The sequence below is a fragment of the Lycorma delicatula genome, chromosome 9 (genome assembly GCF_047948215.1).
Source record: "Lycorma delicatula isolate Av1 chromosome 9, ASM4794821v1, whole genome shotgun sequence".
NCBI lineage: Eukaryota > Metazoa > Arthropoda > Insecta > Hemiptera > Fulgoridae > Lycorma > Lycorma delicatula.
In genome coordinates this window covers 111,753,414-111,773,190 of record NC_134463.1, presented here as the reverse complement: position 1 = coordinate 111,773,190, position 19,777 = coordinate 111,753,414, and positions in this window count along the sequence as shown.

Below are 19,777 nucleotides of genomic sequence, written 5' to 3'. Positions count from 1 at the left end.
TTTTTCTAATATTATAAAGTAAACTAATAAATCATCTTTATCATTGGACAGTTTACAAACCGACGAAGCTAGTCCATGAATAATATATGCTAGTATGACGTTATATGTACGCTTCCTAAAATGAAAAAACGTCACATATGATAAAATGACACAACTATGTACAAAGCGCTATGAATAAAAATAAAATGATAGACCTAACTAAATATACTTTAATACAAAAAAAAGAAACTTAGATTAAAATTAAATGCCTAAACATTAGGTTTTATTCAATTTTAAATTTTATTAAATAGTAAACTTTTTTCAAATAAATTTTATAAGTAATCTTTTTAAGTATTGTAATCATATTATCGCCAAGTATTAGCAGTAATCCTGAAATAGTAACATAATTAAAAAGAGAAATTAATGAAATTTGCTTATTACTTGCAATAAACTGAGCTCAGAAACTGCTGTAAATTCTGTTAAAACAAAAATAATTACAGGTTTTTTTTTATAAAAGAGCGAGAATCAACAGCTATGGTCATTAGCACAGTGGAAAACGGTAGCGTATGAAAAGATGCCATGCTCAACCGGGATTCGAACCCGGGACTACCGCCATAATGTCAAGCTGCTACCTACTCAGCAACGGAGGTTAACACGTTGGTTTTATTTTGCTAATTATTATGCTTAAAATGTTATAAAAATTAGCACCTCATTATAAAAAGTTAAAAAAAAAAAAAGAAGCTTAAGACATTTAAAAAAAAAAGTTGCTTTAATGAAAGGAAACGTTGTGTGCATTTAAATGTTTAACTTTACATAAACTGAACAATTAGAAAATATGAAAAAAGAAATGCTCTAAGAAAAAGCCTAGGCCCAAAAATTAAAATTAGAATTCGGATTATTAAAATCTAATGATTAAAATAATTTAAAAAGTATTAAAAAGCGAAGATTATGTTTTTATGGATATATTTTCAGAATGAATGATAATAAATAATTAAAAATGTTTTTAATTTTTACAGCAGTATAAAAGATAAAACAAACTGGCTTATCTAAACAGAAAAAAGTTGGAAAAAATTAAATATTTCCATTGATGATATTTTATAAAAAGACTTAATTAAGAAAAATGTTTGTAATTTTGAATTCCGAAAAATTGAAAGAAAAAAATATATATTACAGAACATCTGAAATAATGAGATTTAGAATGTGAGAAATGCTGGAATAAGGAATCGTAAATGCATAATCTTAGGCATTCATAATCTTTATATAAGCCTATAACAAAAAAATACTATTTTTTTGTTAATATTTATATTACACTATTAGGCCGTATCAGACATTTATCGGTTGTCTAGGATCATTAAGGAAGAATTGTGCGTCAACATTATTTTGCCATAAAAATATACAGCTTTACAAACAATCATTAGCAAGAGAATAGAATTTTATATTTGTATATGAAATATTCTTTCACTAAACATACAAAAGCGTAAACAACATAACCTCCTTCCTTCAATCATATAATCTGCGTACTAAATACGTTAGATAACTTTGATGTGCTGTATCTTTTAAAAACATTACGTCATTTTACATTACTTGTTATACTATTTCAGATTTCATATTTATTTGATAATAGTATCTAACTAAATTATTTGAACAAATAATTCAAAACTTCAATATTTTAGCCTCTATTTCTTATTCTTGTAGCAAGTTATACTGTACTAATTTATAAATCTGCAAAATTATAACAGTAGTTAAAATAATAAATTAAATGTATCTACATTATGTATTAATTAATTATATAAAGGTAATAGTAATTATAATAGAATACTATTATTATAGGAAATGATCATGAAAAAATACAGTATTACAATAATTTAAGAAAAAAAAACTTATACGCATGATTAATCTGTAACTAACCATAAACTATAGTTTTCAATGTCAATGTAAAATCCATTTATTAAATAAATGTCTCTCTACTGTTTCTTAAAGAAGATGTTAATATCACATGATTGTTAATTAGAATACGTAAATAAATAAAATTAGACATGCATTTTACTGTACTATACATCATATATTAAATATCCAATAGATTCTTTTTCTATTAATTAATACTATGTTTACGATAGGTGACTATCGTAAGCGATGTAAGTAATATACTTCCAAAAAAATGATATAATTATTATTAAGATTCCATGCCTAAACTTAGGAAAGAAATGAGAAGTAAAATGAATTACCATTGTCTTCATTACTAATCGACTATATTTATTGTGTAAGTAAAACATTAAATTTAACGAAATACAGGATATATTCAGCCATAAAAGTGATAACATCATTCTCTTCGCTACAGTGAACAGCTGCTTTATAAACATTATTTCATAGGGAACCATAAGTATATTTGATTAATGATAATTACGTGAAGAGAGATCCCCGACGAAACCCCTCATTAAAGCAAACAAATAAACAACACCTTATATATAGGAAAACTAATTCTGTGAATGGTCCAAGGAAAGTTCAATATTTAATATAGCACTATAAATAAATCACAGGAAGAAAAGATAAAAATAAAAACAATGTTATCAGTACCGATATATGAAAATAACACTATAAATAAAACAAATATTCGTCGATAATAGAAATAGTTGTAATTTTTAGACCATCAAAGTGACGTTTATTACACAGTGACAGTCATTCTGTGTTCTCACTCCTAGGTTCCTTCGCGCGGTCACTCCTCTGGTTACATCTCCCAGGTCTTGAACACGGGAACGTTTTAGTCGCCTGATGTCATCGCTGTTATACAATTAATTTTGTGCCAGATAATTTACACGTTTGTCTAACCTCTGTTTGTACCGCGAGCTAAATTCTTATATCTCTTCGTAAACATAAGATAATCTCCCCACATAATAAACCAAACCGCCTCTGTTACAATCCTCACCATAAGTAAAAGGTTTACGTTTAAAAGAGATTTTGTTAACGCTTTAAAGAGTTTTATAATTTCAGATTTATATTAATACCACAGTTTGTACTGAGTTTTTTTTCCTAGAAATAAATTTAGAGGTATAGCATGAGGTTTTCTCTATCAGCATACCACCTCAGCGCTTTAAAAATTTACTAATGACTTACAGATGATTGGGAATTTGAAGGAATTTTATAATCAACAATCGAGTTATTGATTACAGCACATGTTTTTACGTAGATGAATTAAGTGACTAAAGAAACTTGTCCAAAATGACAGTTTTTCTATTTAATGGATTGTGCATCAGACCCCACACACACATTCCTATACGTTATATTTGTTAATTATTATTTTAAAACTAACTTCAGTAAAATTTATTAGGATAGATTATCTTCTATTTACGAAAAGATCCAAAAGTTCAGCTCGCGGTACAAAGGTTAGGCAAACATGTAAATTATCCAGTAAAGCTATTGGACAGCAGTGATGACATCAGGTGAATTAAATATTTCCATGTTCAGGACCTGGGAGATGTAACCAGAGGAGTGACCGCGAGAAGGAATCTTTGAGGAGGAACGCAGGATGTTTGAACGTCACTTTGATAACCTACAAATTACAACTATTTCTATTACCCACAAATATTGGTTTTATTTATAATGTTGTTTTCACATATAAGTATTGATGACATTGTTTCTATTTCTATTTTTATTCTTTTCTATCTGTGATTTATTTCTAGAGCTACGCTAAGTATTGAACTTTACTTGGACCACTTATGTAAGTGACCTTCCTATATATGAGGTGTTGAATCTTTTTATGGTTTTATGAAGGGTTTCGTCAGCGACCTCTCTTCACGTGATTATCATTAATAAAATTTTCTTATGGTCCTCTATGAGATACCGATTATAAATGCTAACATATAGAAGAAAAAAAGGTTAGATGCCCACTTCGATTGTAAAAATAATCATCAATTCAGTAAATATTACAAAAAGAATATATATATATAAACCTTTAGCTCTAGGAGCTAGTTAGAACACTGATCGCTAAACTGTTTTAGGCTCAGTAACCGTTTGTGGCTCAGACATTCGGTCTTATGCTTTAGGGCGACCGAATAGGGTAGAATAGGGTAGACCGAATAGGGGGATACCGAATAGGGTGGTGGCAGGAGAAATGTCAAGCAAACCAATATATACAACCTTGAAAGATGGATCTGCCATGTTAATGTGTTTTTAAAAGAAAACCGTAAAATATTTTTACAAAACTAAAATCATCAATTTCTCCTACGTAAAGTTAATGAATCAACACTTATGAATTGATTTTAATTTTCTTTTTATCGGCTTGAAAATAGAAAAACTCGCTTTACCAAGAAACTTTCGGAAAATTAAACTTTAGAAAATTATAAAAGAATACTCAATGAAATTTTTATTTTCTAGCGTGATTTTCATTTAACTCTTATTCATAATTCTGCCGATTACTAATTGGAAACATTAAGCAATTTTTAAAACGTCAATGATAATTTTTACAAAAGAAGCAAATTAGAAATCTGAAGTAAATATTGTATCAATGGAATCCGTCAATGCATCTCAAATTTCATTATGTAACAATTTGAAATGGAAATAAAATTTTGGTGTCGCGCGATAGATATAGATCTGAAATTACTTTATGAACTAGAAAGTAGGTCTGGTGTAACTGAATTTTTCTTTGTGAAGTGCAAACATTTTCAACTGAATAATACTATAATACAGTGATAAATCTGTATAGAAGTTAATAATAACAAATTGCAGCAACATAATAGTTTGGAATCAGACTGTACTTAAAAGAGAAAGTGACAATTTTTACAATACATTATTATAACAAGTCGTTCACCAAGTTAAATGATGCAGGATATTTATGGGTGAGTTAATTAAACAGATCAAGTTTTAAAATTTAATGATTGTTTTATTTAAATATTAAAACAGTGTTTACAGAAAATTTTCAGTGAATTATTAAAACTTAATTTCACCTTAGAATATTCTAATTTCTGAACATTACACAACCGAAAATGGTTTCATTTCGTTTGAATCCTATTTTAGAATCGTTTGAATAATGGTAGTGTTCGACAAATCGAATTTGCAACGACAAACCGAAGAATTTAATGACAACGAACAGATCTTTTAACTTCATGGCGTTGCTGTAAATATATATTTTTTTCAATGTAGAGAATTAAAAATTCTTTCTAATATCAAAACTTTAATGGTATGAACTGACAACACCGAATAATTCCGATGGATGCTGAAGTGGCGCCAATATAATCGCTGTGCAGCAGTAAAACTATCGTCATTTTTGTGGAACGCTTAAATCGCAAACTTACATTTTTCAGTAGTTCAACACCACTGTAAGCAATTGCTAGTTATTAACATTAATAACTAAATAAGTTATACTTACAAAATATTACAAAAAGAGTATTTTAGCTTGTATTTATAAAATACTAATTTTTTTCTTTTATCTCAAATAATGTACAATCGGTTTCGTAGATTAGAAACCATAAGTAAATATTACGACAATAATCAACTTAGAAGGAAATTCTCTTGAAAGATCTTTATTACAATCTAAATACCAACATTAAATCAAAGGTAGCAATAAACATTGATAAATTCAAGCCAATAATGAACAAGAAATCATAATGTCCAGTACTACAAATAAAGCCACAACATAAAAATAATACTACAATATATAAACAACTAGCATTAGAAACGTAAGTGATCATAAACATAACATAAAAACTTTGATGATGCACAAATTAAGAAGGGAGGTCTCGTCCTGAGTATCACTATAAGTTTCCAAGATCCACACACAAACCCGTTTTAACCGCCTTACATCTTCCCAGTTTTCTAAGATGTTAAGAGCTACGTAGATAGTTTACGTAACCACATGATTGGTCTAGTGGTGAACGCATATTTGCAAATCAGCTGATTTCGAAGTCGAGAGTTCCAACGTTCAAATCCTAGTAAAGGCAGTTACTTTTATAAGGATTTGAATACTAGTTCGTGGATACCGGTGTTCTTTGGTGGTGGATTTCAATTAACTACACCTCTCAGAAATAGTCGACCTGAGACAATCATTCAAGCTTGTGTTTTTTCAACACTAAAACACTTTACTTACTAAGTACCTTATGAAAACAAATCACGTATTCCATATAGTTTCAAAAAGTTCCAATAGTTCCAATACAGTTTCCATGTAGATCCAATTATGCTATCGATCGACGTAATAACAACACTAACAGGCACTGTAAAATGAACCCAAACAAAAGAATACAACCTAATAATAATAATAATAGGAGTCTCTATATCAATATTATCAATAATAATATGATGACGAGACATTCCTCGAGAATCAACTTTTCAAGGAAACCACACAACTAAAGTAAAATCGTTAATAAAAATAGCAATAATCATATTCATCATTTCAGAAATAATATTCTTCCTATCATTCTTCTGAACATTCTTTCACTCAAGTCAAGCGCCCTCAATTGAAATTGGAATAAACTGACCACCAAAATCAATTAAACCATTTAACCCTATAGAAGTGCCACTTTTAAAAACAATTATCTTAATTTCATCGGGAATCACAGTGACATGAGCTTATCACAGAATCCTATCAAATAAATTATCAATATCAAATAACAATCGTACTAGGATTATATTTCACAATTCTACAAAAATGAGAATATCAACAATCAAACTTTACAATAGCAGATTCAATTTACGGGTCATCTTTCTTTTTAACAACCGGATTCCATGATAAACGTAAAATACAAAATTAGGATCTTACATCGGCGTTGACTATATTTTTTGAATTTATTATATAAGTTGAAGAAGCCAATTCAAATCCAAGAGTAGATATATTTTTGTATTCGTATGGATGTGATTGTTATAAGCAGGATTCAAGGTAAGGTATTTTTTCAGAAATATTCAGTCTGAATCTAGAACAATACCATATCCTTTACACTTACATTCATACACATCACCTCTGAAGTAATATCTGACGGTGGTTCCCGGTGGCTAAACAGGAAAAAAAGTAGTATTTAGCTGAAAATCGACCGACTTCCTCATTAATGCACGGTTACCCAAATACTCGTGAATTTTCGTATTCCGTTCGAACCATGGCGCCAGTGTAATAGATCTTACAAATTTATTCTGGAATCGCTGAATAATATCTATATTACTGATACTCGCCCTACCCTAAAGTTGGATTCCGTACGTCCAAACCGGTTTAGGATCATTTTGTACAGAAGTAGCTTGTTAGATAGGCGCAGTTGCGATTTCCTGCCTAATAACCAGTACAGCTCCTTAAATCTAATATCTAGCTGTTCCCGTTTTTCCTTAATGCGAACCTTCCATGTTAGACGACGATCTAGATGAATACCAAATACAGTTACTTTCAGCTCACGGGATGTAACCTCTACCTAAATGGAGTCCTGAGTAATCATCTCTTCTTATCGGGATTGTCATACGAGAAGATTTCGACTTTATTTTTCATTTCTTCTATAAAATACTAATTAAAAAAAAAAAATAACTGTACACATCAAAATTATGAATATCATTTTAAATAATTTCAGCTGAAAGCTGTTAGTTTAAAGTACTCTAAATCATCGAAAATTTCAAACTAAGATTCTCTTTAACGTCTTAATAACAGGTCCTTTTACACAATTATATGAGACATAACTCCTCCCAAGAACATATCTATAGCATAAAGTTCAAAACATTCAAAGAAACAAACTTTTTTTATCAATTCAAATCATATTTAATTTTAATATATTAACATATATTTTGTGAGTATTATTTATTTAGTTACTAAAAATAATAATTATTTTTTATTTTATCATTATCATTTTTTTAACTTATTTTTATTAAGTGGTAAAATACTTACTTTTTTTAATACTAATTTTTTAAGTCTACTGATGATTGTTTAACCATCAGAAAAGGTGTCTTGATTAATTTTTAAATAATCTTTTTAAACGATTTTTGAGTTCTCTATCATAGAATATTATTATGAGAATTCAAAAAAGTATAATATTTTTATTTTTTTCCTAAATACTAATCCGAATTATTATAAAATATTAATATAAATAAACGTAAAATACAAGATTAGGATCTTACATCAGCGTTGACTATATTTTTTGAATTGATTATATAAGTTGAAGAAGCCAATTCAAATCCAAGAATAGATATATTTTTGTATTTGAATGGATCTGATTGTAGCAGGGTTCAAGGTAAGGTATATATTTTTTTCAGAAATATTCAGTCTGAGTCTAGAACAAGACCATATCCTTTATTTATCATTATCCTTTTACTTATCAATCCTTTACATATCCTTACTGTACTCTGTTTTTCTCCTAATTTCCTAAGTAAGTATAACTAAGACAAAATTTTTTAAAAGAGGTTGTTATGAAGTAAAATAAATAAATAAATTAATAAAATTTTTTTTACTGGCTTAAAATTCCATTTTTACCCAAAACATTCATAACTCTTAATTAGCTAAATTGAACAAAAAAATTTTCAAGTAAGTAAATTCAAAATTTCGTTTTTTTTTTCAAGTAATGAAAACTTAATGTTTAGCTAAACGGTTAATAAATCATTTAAATACTTCTATACACGCTGAAATTAAAGGGAATGAGCAAGATTTCTCCTTATGAACCATATAAATGTTCTCAAAAGGACTATGTTCTTAAATATCAATGAAAGGTAAGTAATTTTTAATACTGTGTATATTTAAGCTAATCATCGTATAAATTTAAGGTAAATTTAACCCTAACTCACTTTCCATTATACACAAGATGGATGTTTGATATCTTGAATACAATTTGACTAACCTTTCTGTGAGTTTACTTGTCTTAAATATGGATTTCTATGTGGTTAACGTCAACCTTTCCACCATCATCTATTTTCTTACTTTTAATCTATTCTTTAGATTTCTGATAATTTATCAATATATCAGTTATTGGCGGGTCTGTGCAGAAGATATGAAACTTGAAGAAAGAGTAGTTCTTTGTAAGATCTGATAGGTGAGAATTTCCTGTGAACCGATCTGAGGACTCTTGTCAAGTAGCTGCAAAATATACCTAATTACTGAAGTATATAAATCTAGATAATATAACCCTTCCTAAAGTACAAATACATACACTATGTATATGTATCGAAGGAATTCAATTTATGGCACTCTTCCTGAGTATTCTGCTTAAACTGTTCTGAATCTAAACAAGCATTTTTTTTTACTGGATGATATGTCTAAATGTAGTATTCAATTTATTTCTTGCTTAATTCTATTCTTATATTTTTTAATTAAAGCCTTTAAAAGATGATACAATATCAACGAAAATGCTATAACTAACCTGGTAATAGATAAACGAAATAAATATAAATTTTTATTTTTTCACCATCTGGCTTTTTCCTTTCCTAGGAAAACTCTCACCATACATTTTTATTTGTTAAATTTCAGCCATAAAGCCTAAAAATATTTCTTCCTGTTAAAACTACTTAAATCCTAATGTGAAAGTAAAAAATCCTAAAGTCAGAGCACATTAAGGATATTTATCTTTCTTCTTAGTAATATACTTCTGAACTCTGTGCAATATGTAGCATTAACAACTCCACTTACATCAGGGTTAGATTAGAAAAATACAAATGTGTCTCAGTTGATTTAAATCAACCTCTGGGAGAAGAAAATATCTTTCTTAAATTATATTCAAATCAATTTAATCATCAAGTCTTTAAATTCCAAATCTTTCCTTAATAGTAGTAATACACTCCTGCTACCAAACCATTAAAAATATATTTAATTTATAAAAAAAACAAAACACAAACTCTTTATTTCCCTTCTGCTATTTTTGGAGCATTAAACACTCTCATTTTATTATGAGGCAATACTGTAGTCAATAAAATGTACTAAAATCTTAAAAGAAACGAATGAAGGAAAGTTTTTATTAACTTATTTACAATAATTTCCAAATTTATTCTACCTTATATGAAATATATTCTCTAAAATTCTGAGCCCAAAAAATTTGTTAGTAGATGATTTAAGAGTAAATAAGATGGAAGAAGTAATTTACCTTGGCACAGCAAAGGTGTAGGCAGTCAGTTTTCTGAAATCATTCAAAGATTTGCTCCAAATTAGAAAAGTATGTTGAAAAGTAAACAATTCTTCAAATCGAAAGCAGAATTTAAAATTAAAGTGAAGTTATGGAGCAAATGGTTCCTTCCTGCCTTAATATATGCTAATGAAACTTAAATCTTGATTCAAAAATCACAGAATAAGGTGAGAACGACAGTGAGACCGATGGAAATGTATATGACAGGTGTTACCAGAAGGTGTGAGAAGAGAAAAAATGGATCAGGTAACTAACAGTGCTTCAAGATAATAAAATGGATGCAAGAAGAAATGGAACTGAAAAGGGCACATAATTATCGATGGGCAAGAAGGATTATATTATGAATACCTTGGAAATGAAAAAGAGGAAGAGGGCACCCTGGAGAAGAAAGGATGGGAAAGATAAGGAGACTGCGTGGAGGGTGACTTGGCTCTTCCAAAGAAATTAAAGGAAACAAATTTCAACATTTTCTGAATAACAGATAAAACTGAAGTTCACACTGTTAAGTATTTGTTTTAAAAGAATTAACCCCGACACACAAACAAAAAGAATTACAGTATACTTTAAAAAAATTTCTGCAGAGGCTGATTCGTGATGAGGGACAAAGTGAATGGAATGCTACCATCAGCAATAAACTTAGTTAAGAACACAGTTAACGCACAATTAGGAACACTGTGTCACTGTGGAGCTCCTCATGTAGGAATAATTATCAAGAAGTATTTATTGTCATTTGCGAATAAGGCATACTAAACTTATTCATGGACACCTCATCAATCAGACTGATGCGCCCGTTTGTGTTCGTTGTGGCACTAATGTGACAACTAATGGAACACCACGTCCTTGTGGACTGTATCTATTATGCAGCATTGCGTCGGAAGTTTAAACTATGGACTAACATTCAAGCTATTATAGGGAACAATATACGATGTTATTGAATGTATTACAATTTCTTAAGGGCGTGCGTCTGTATTCAAATAATTGATTATTCAAACGGTGTTTTTCATCTATTTATGATATTTAATGTATGCGAGATGGTAATTTTGTTATTTTAAGTTAGATTTTTTTATATACAAACAAAGGCGTTTTACATTGACATTATATTTTTTATATTAATTATTTAATTTTCAATATTTAATTATTTACTAGATTAATACTGTGACACAATCAAGTAATGATCTGAGTGCATATCTAATTGAAGTTAGATCTAGGATGAGTTTTTGTGTGAAACTTTTGGTGTTAGAGGAAGATGCTTCCACAGATCGGTTAATTTAATAGTTGAGAGTTGAAAGTTATGGTCGTTGGTTGAGGCCATACGTAGGCGGTTGTAGGTTGTGTAAACACACTCTCGAGGCATTTGCAACGGTTGCATCCTGACAGAGGCCAAACTGATGACTGTTTTGTTATCAAGTTTAAAGGATCTAAAAGACAATCTCCGGTAAAGCTTATCAGGGCTAGGAACGGAGAGGGTGGTGTGGCAACCGGGATGGTTACGATTCTGATGAGTTTCTCAGGATTTATAACACTAGGTAAAACATGGATTCACTATTATACTTGAGAGATCAAACAGTGGATGGGAACAGATGAAGAAGGAATACCAAAAAAAGCTAAAACGGCTCCGTCTGCTGTTGAAATTATTGCTACTGCTTTTTAGAATTCTCATAGTGTGGAGCTCATAGACTAAGGAAAATGGCAGGACCATCATCAGGAAATATTATGCTTCATTACTGGATCGATTGAAGGGTGTTATTTAGGCTAAACATCCAGGTATGGCTCAATCTTAATTGTTTTTTCAATACGATAATGTGCCTGCACAAAATTCTCGGCTTTTGCTGTCAATATTCGGCGCCGTATTCACCGGATATGGTTCCCAAGAATCTGTTTCATTTCCCAAGCCTAAGAAATAGCTTGTTCGACGAAGATTCACTTCGAATGGTGATGTTAAAGCTGAGACAATAGCTAATTTTGCAGAGTTGGACAAATCCTGATACACTGAGAGTATTAAAAAGCAGAAAAGTCGATGATGTAACTGTAGCAAATTGCAAGGTTCAGAGATAAAAAATGAAAATTCTGAAAAATCTAGTGTTTTTTCTTGTTTTTGCGTTTTATACGGTAAAAGTCGTGATAAATGAATAATTAGTCAAAAAGAGTAATTTTCTTCAATTTTTCTCCAATATTTTGCCATAAGAATCTTAAAGGAGACTCCATATTTAACAAAACAGTTATTTGAAATTGAAATAAATAAATAAGACTGCTCAAAAAATGTAACTGTTTTCATGAAGTCTTCAAAACTCATCGATAAAGATGCAACACGACTGATATGTTATTCTTTATAAAAAAAAATTGTACATTTTTGGTTATAAGTTTGTTGAATGATTTAATGCAATCCATTACTTTTTGTTCTGCGTTAATATTTTACCGTTAACGTATTTACTACACACTTAAGTTTATGTTTAATTTATTCCAATCCTTGTTTTCAATTTACGATTAAATGCTCTTCAATTTATGATCAAATGGTACCTTCTATACAACCTTCATTACAAATTAACCAATACATGTTCCATCAACCTAGTTCTTATTTCTAAAAGACGCTGGCCCAAATTTCTTTCCTCCCCTATTAATTTTTCAAACATACTAATTTTCAACATCTTCCTATTGATTTCAATGACCTCTATTTCCTGATTGTCCAGGTCTGAATACTAAAAATTGCTAGACATCACCCAAATATCTTTAAAGAATTTATTTTTAATTTTTAGAACTGTATTGGATGCTAGTAGACTTCTTTTTTACACGAAAGCTCCTCCCACTTGAGATTTTTTTAATACACTGTTCTTCTTACACTTTTGAGTCTGCATTACACGTCCCTTCTATTTTTATGTACCATTTCAATAAAAAAATTCTCCTATTTCTGTTTTATAGTATATTTACCTTAATATTTAACTTTGTATTACCCTTATTCCTTCAGAAAAATAATATTTATTCTCAGACTAAATCTTTCTCCTAGCGATAAATACACGTTATTCCGAATTTCAACTAATTTAGTTTTGATTTCTGCGAAAAGAAAAATGCCATCAATAAATATTAACATCGCTTTTTTATCCTTGAGTAATTACTCCACTCTCAAATTTATTCATTCTAGCCTATCGCTTCTACGTACAAAATTAAAAATCAGCAAACATGTAATACATCTTTGTTTCATTGCCTACTGAATCAAGAGAGTTTGCCTTTTTTCATCTAGTCATGTAACTTACCTGATTATTGTGCAGATTTTAAATAACTTTCTCCACCTACAATTATGAGTAAGCTCTAGTTTTCTCCATTCTAAATTTGTAGATCTTTCATCAGATTTACGAATGTCATGTTAAGCGATTACATTCATTTTATGCTTATCTTTTAAATTTAATCATTGTTTTTTAATCTGATGTAAAATATAATGATTACAGTCAAACTTTCCACATGTTTTCTTAAAGTAACTTTATTTTTAAAGATGAACAGATGTTTTGCTTCATACTCATATAGATTTTCTATTAAAATATACTCTCATAGGTAGTTAATATGATTTACGTTTTTTTTTGTATTTTTAATTTCTACGGTTTTTTCTTCACTACAGATCATGATTACGTAGTTTTGACTTCTTTTTATTTTTCCTAAAGGTTTCAGTTCTTTTGTTCTGATGCTGTTGCCTTTCTTTACATCTATTCATCCTTTCGCCATCTATTCAGATTTTACTCTTTTTTTTCTTCCTCTCAGGAAACATAGATTCTCGAATCAATTTTATAAATTTATTTCTATCATTACACAGATCTTGATAAATGTTTAATGTTTTAAATCTGTTTTCATTTCTTTAAACCAGTTGGTATTTGTTGCTCTATTTATGTAAAAACTAAATATTCATTTTGTCAATCTTCGGTTGTTCATTCTGCATAAATGTCCATTAAACTGTAATCTTCTTTTTCAGATTAAATCCCCTATTTTACTTTACCGTTTAGCGCTATAGCTGTAGAAGGGAAAGCATTGTAATCAGTTCAATTTGGGTATATACGATTTTCACGAGATCTTGACGATCTGACACTTAACAGGCCCAAAAACCCAAAAACAGGATGGAAATTATCCTTATGTTTGTATGTACGTTTGTGTGTTCGGTGTCGTCCTCTAAATCACCTTATATCTTTAGAATTACTAGACCGATTTTGACAAAACTTGGTGTGATTACTTCTATGTATGAGGCATTGATGACATAAAATTTTCAACTTAAAAGGTCAAGGGGATGAGGCTATAAAGCAAAGTCACCCTTAGTATCTCGAGATTTCGCCTAATTAAGGTCTTATTTTCCTTAGACTCACTTGTAAACAATTAAAAAATAATAATATTTGCAAAAAAATCTTTTGAAAAATCGTACCCCCAACCCAAAAAATTCCTTATAAACTAGTGACTAAGTGGGTATACTGCGTCAATAGGTACCCCCTGTCACCACAAGGAGCGCTAGTGCAGCACTGACGTACAGCTGTATGCGCTCGCGCTTTAGTTTGAATCATTGAATTAAATAAACAAAAATATATTATGTTTAAATAAAATGATAAATATTTTAAATTAAGTTGTGTGTGTAAGAAAAAAGTGCATCAGAAAAAACCGCGTGACGGGAAAGTCCTACAACTGTGTTACCTTTTTTTCTGTATGTTTGTAAATTTCTTTTCCACTTTTCAATTTGTAAATTTCATCTTCATATATCAGTCCATAAATCTTCCTTAAAATTATTTTTTTCTACTTTTGCTATTTCTTGTTCTGAAAAAACCGCAGACATTCTACCCCATACAGTGTATTTGGTAGGACTATAGTTTTATAGTGCAACAATTTGGAGTTATATTGCACGGAATTTTTTATTGTAAATGTTCTTCGTAAGATAATAGACGGTTTACATTTTTCATACTTTATTCTTCATCCCATTTTTTTTTTTTTCAGTTATATTCGGTGTTACGATTTCTCCCAAATATTTTATTTTTGAACTTTACTTATTTCTTTGTAGTCGGAAATTTTAAGGGTTTGAGTTCTGTTCTCTTTATCATTGGAAAACAAGTTAGCCTTTCATAAGAAATATGAAGATCAATTTAACTTTCACATTCGCTTAGTTTTTGAATTTTGATTTTAGCCTCGTTTATATTTCTTGTGAAAATTGCAATATCGTCTGCGAAGGCCAAAATGTTTGTTTTTATGAATCTAGTTTTAGCTCCCATTTTTGTATTATCGTGAACGTTTAACTTTTTCAGTTCTTTGTTCCATTCTCTTATAACCTTTTCAAGGGTACAATTAAAGATGATTGGAAACAGTCCTTCTCCTTGCCTTACACCAGTTTTAATTTCGAATGACTGAAAACGTTCCAAGAATTTCACTTTTAATTTTGTGTTTGTTAATATTTCTTTAATAATGTTTATTGTCGTGAGATATGCGTTAAAGTTTTCAAGGATTTCAAGTAGAGATTTCCTGTGGATGAGTCGTAGGATTTCTTAAAATCTATAAAAATTGTGACTAATTTTGGATTTTTAATTTTACGTTTTATTACACAAAATATTTATCTTAAAAAATGCTTTGAAGTATTTATTAAAATACATATAATGAATAGTGAATAAATTTGTTTCAGACAACCTTAAAAGCAACCCATGTTATACACCAAAATCACATAAATATTCGTCCCAGATGTTTCATTAGATGAAATTTTCCAATTAGATTTTACAAAGGCATTGAAATCTTCTCTACAGATACAGAACAGATTCATTATATATATCAAACAATCTGTTCGAATAGATTTTACACTAAGTTACAAGAAAAAGCCACAAAACAATCAAACCAGTTACGAAACAGCATCTAAGTATAATCGTTGTAAGTATTAAGTAATCGGTAGCGACACAGGTAGTCTAAAGGATTTTACACTAACAAATTGAAAACTACCGCAGAAATCCATTAAAGACAACCGTATTAAAATAATCATTCATGATAATTATAAATTATTCAATTTTCCGACGTAGTTTTAAGTCGATTTTCATAGTGTAAGGTGCATCCAAACGTCAATCACATTAATGCAATCAATCTCTATCTTCGTTAAAACGCCATTTTTTATAGCGTTGTAATTTAATAATTTAGAGTACAGGAATCTCCGTAGAGTAAGCAAAGCGATACCTCACTACACATCAGGAAAAAGCCTGTTGAATAATTAAATTGGCTGTCCTGAAAAGAGTTACATTAGAAACAGAGCTAATGGTCAAATATATCCATAAATCTTCCAACAAAAAAAAAAAAAAAATTTAAAACGATTAGTTTGCTTCAAACAAAATTTACATCATTTAGAGATTACCATAGTAGTAACAAGTGAATAGATCAACAGCGTTTTATTTATTATTAAATAACATCTCGATCAATGATATTAAATTTTATTTTTTAATTTAATGCAGAAATAAATGCATCGTATTTATTTATATCAAGACAGGATAGTTTTATATGTTATGTATTTTTTAGCTTTAGTTACTGAGACGGTATGCTTATATAAAAACACAATTTACATGGAACCCACTTAAGTATATATTCTAAAAGATCTTTCTTTTTTGAACATGAAGCCGTTTCCAGAAGTTTTCAATATACTGTAGATATGGGATTAACAATACTTATTATTAAATATTAATAAATTTTATTATTATTATTATTTCTAATTAAGAAGTAAATATTAAAATACATTTAATAAAAAAATTAAGTTATCTCTTTCAAACTGATGCTTTCCCAATACAAAAATTCTCTGAAGTACAACCTCTATCAATTTTCATAGACAACCAAAATTAAATGAATTTAAGTACAGTTTCCCTTTGAATGCTAGTATATTATGTAATTATTCATCAGAAACACAAGGATGACATAGTAATAATAATGATAAAAAAATGAGAAAAGTCTTAATAAATGAGTATGTATCGATTAAAAAAGAGAAAGAGAAATATTAACAAACAAAAGTTTAATATATTATGACATATATTGTTTTTGAAAAAGTTTCTGTAAACTTTGTTTGTAATATATCCTTTGTAATTGTATTAGAGAATTTATTTCTGAAGTTTGAAAAAAATTAAATTACTTTATTGTAGTCACGTACTCAAAAGAAGATCCTCACAAACTACAGTAATTTCATACTGTAATCCCACCTTTTTTGTCCATACTCGTTTTGTATGTGTTTGTGCGTACATGCGCATATAAGCACAAACACCACTCACTTCCTTCCTCGTTTTCTCTCTTTTACTCCCATCTGTAAAAAAATATTGATTTTTTTGCATAAGATAAAATATAAAAATGCTACCTCATGTACATTTCCGTGTTTTTTTTATAGTGTTAGTATAATAATTATTTACTTAGTAAAAACTAAGAACGTTATTTCTGACAAACCTTTTTTTAAGTTTAGTAAAACTCAGGAAGACGTTAATAGTTTTAGGAAAGTAAATAAATTAATAAAATTCCAGAAATTTAGTAGTTAGAAAAATTTTATGAAAATTTCAGGACTTTCAAGACATAAACTAACCCTATATTTTAAATCATTTCTATCCAGATTTTCTTCTTTCAGCCATCAAAAGATTTCTACAAAATTAAAAATGATTCTAAAAATTATAATATTTATAGGTAAAAAAATATATATATACCTATAAAGGTATAGGTAAAATAAATAAATATATATATATATATATTTTTTACCTATAAATATTATAATTTTTAGAATACCTATAAAGGTATAGGTAAAATAAATATATATATTACTTATACCTTTTATATTTTACCTTTTTTATATATATATATATATATATAAAGGTTCTAGAATCATTACAGAGGAACCGTGGTTTGGTATGGAACGAAGAAATTCATAACTATCTGTAAGTGCTTTATGCGTGTATGAATCTCCTAGACAACAGTGAGAATTTCCGGCGACACAAATGCTTTCACATGCTGGATCTCGGGGAGTCTGAGTGACTTCAACTGGGACGATATCCCTTAAGAGAAGAACATTTTCTACATCCCTAATGAAAAGCCTAACTTCCTTTCATAAGCTAAGTATATTGCTGTTTTTCTTCCTTTGTCTAGTAATATTTTTTGTTTTTTTTTTGTTAGTTTTACGAACTTTTGTACTTTTTATGGAGTGAATCTGTGTAAGAGCATTTATCCAAATGAACTTATTGTCTTACGTATGTTTTACTGAGGGGATTCGTTAGAAACCCCTCATTAAGCGCTTATTGTAATTCTTTTTACTTTTGGTTCCTTTTTGGAACCAGTTGTAACTAAACGAAAACGAATTGTGACACAAAAAGGGAAAAAAGGTGTATATATATATATACAGAGTTATCATAAAAGAATGGTGCGGTTTTGAACATGGTTTAAATTAAAACAGAATTACTTACAGTATGTTTTTTATTTTTCAAATTTGTCATCTCAAACATTTTTTTACATAATTAATAAATTTCAATATGTGCGCCCTTAGTCGCTCGACAAATGTCCAACCGATACTCAACTTCTCTCCAAACATTGGTTAACATTTCCTCGTTAATGGTTGTCATTGCTTCATTAATCCTGTTTTTTTTTTAAGCGGTTTAGGTCACGAATTTTTTGTGTATAAACAACGCTTTTGATGTACCCCCACAAGAAAAAGTCGCAAGGTGTCAGGTCTGGACTCCTTCGAGGCGAAAGTACGGGTCCTTGCCGGCCTATCCATCGATCTCCAAATTTTTCGTTCAAAGCGTCCGTGACCAATGCATTGAAGTGCGTGGGAGCACCATCTTGTTGGAAATGAAATCGATGAATGTTTTCGAGTTCATCCGGCTGAGGAAAGCAATAATCGGTTAACATATCAAGATACACGACTCCATTAATTGTTTTTTCAGCAAAGAAGAAAGGCCCTATTACACAATTTTTCATCGCACCACACCAAACATTAACTTTAGGCGAATCGCGTTGTTTCTCGATAATTGCGTGTGGGTTTTCAGAGCCCCATATTCGTGAATCGTGTCTGTTAACGTATCCATTCACGTGGAATGTAGCTTCGTCTGTAAAAATTACATCGTCTAAAAACGAATCGTTTGCACTTATTCTTTCCAACATTTCAACAGCGAAATTGTAACGTTTTACACCATCATCGGGTTTCAATTCTTGCAGTATCTGAATTTTATAAGCGTGTAATTTTAGTTTTTTATGTAAAACTTTGTGAACTGTTGATTTTGGAATACCTAATTCGACGCTTCGACGGGGGATGGACTTTCCAGGACTTCTAATTGCCGATTGTCTAATTAGATCAACCGTTTCGTCTAGTACACTTGGTCTGCCGGTTGATTTCTGTTTCTTAATTGATCCGGTTTCTTCGAATCGTTTGAACCGACGTGTTATGTTATTTTTGTGTGGCGGATCTCTTCCGAATTCACGTCGAAACCCACGTTGAACTAAAATTACGGATTTTAATTCAGGTATCAATAAAACACACTTTGCTTTGTCTTTATCCGAGAACATAGTAACTCATTAAACTCACCGCAACAACAATACAAGAACTGACGTTGTGGTTGATAAACGCTGATAAACAAACGAGGCTTTCAGGGATACCAATAAAACACCTAGAAATTTCTCTACAATCTTCCTATGAATTACTGAAACCAATTCTTTTATGATAACTCTGTATATAAAGGTATCAAGTTTGTTAGTTTATCCATTGTAATTTTACGAAGAACTTAACTGAT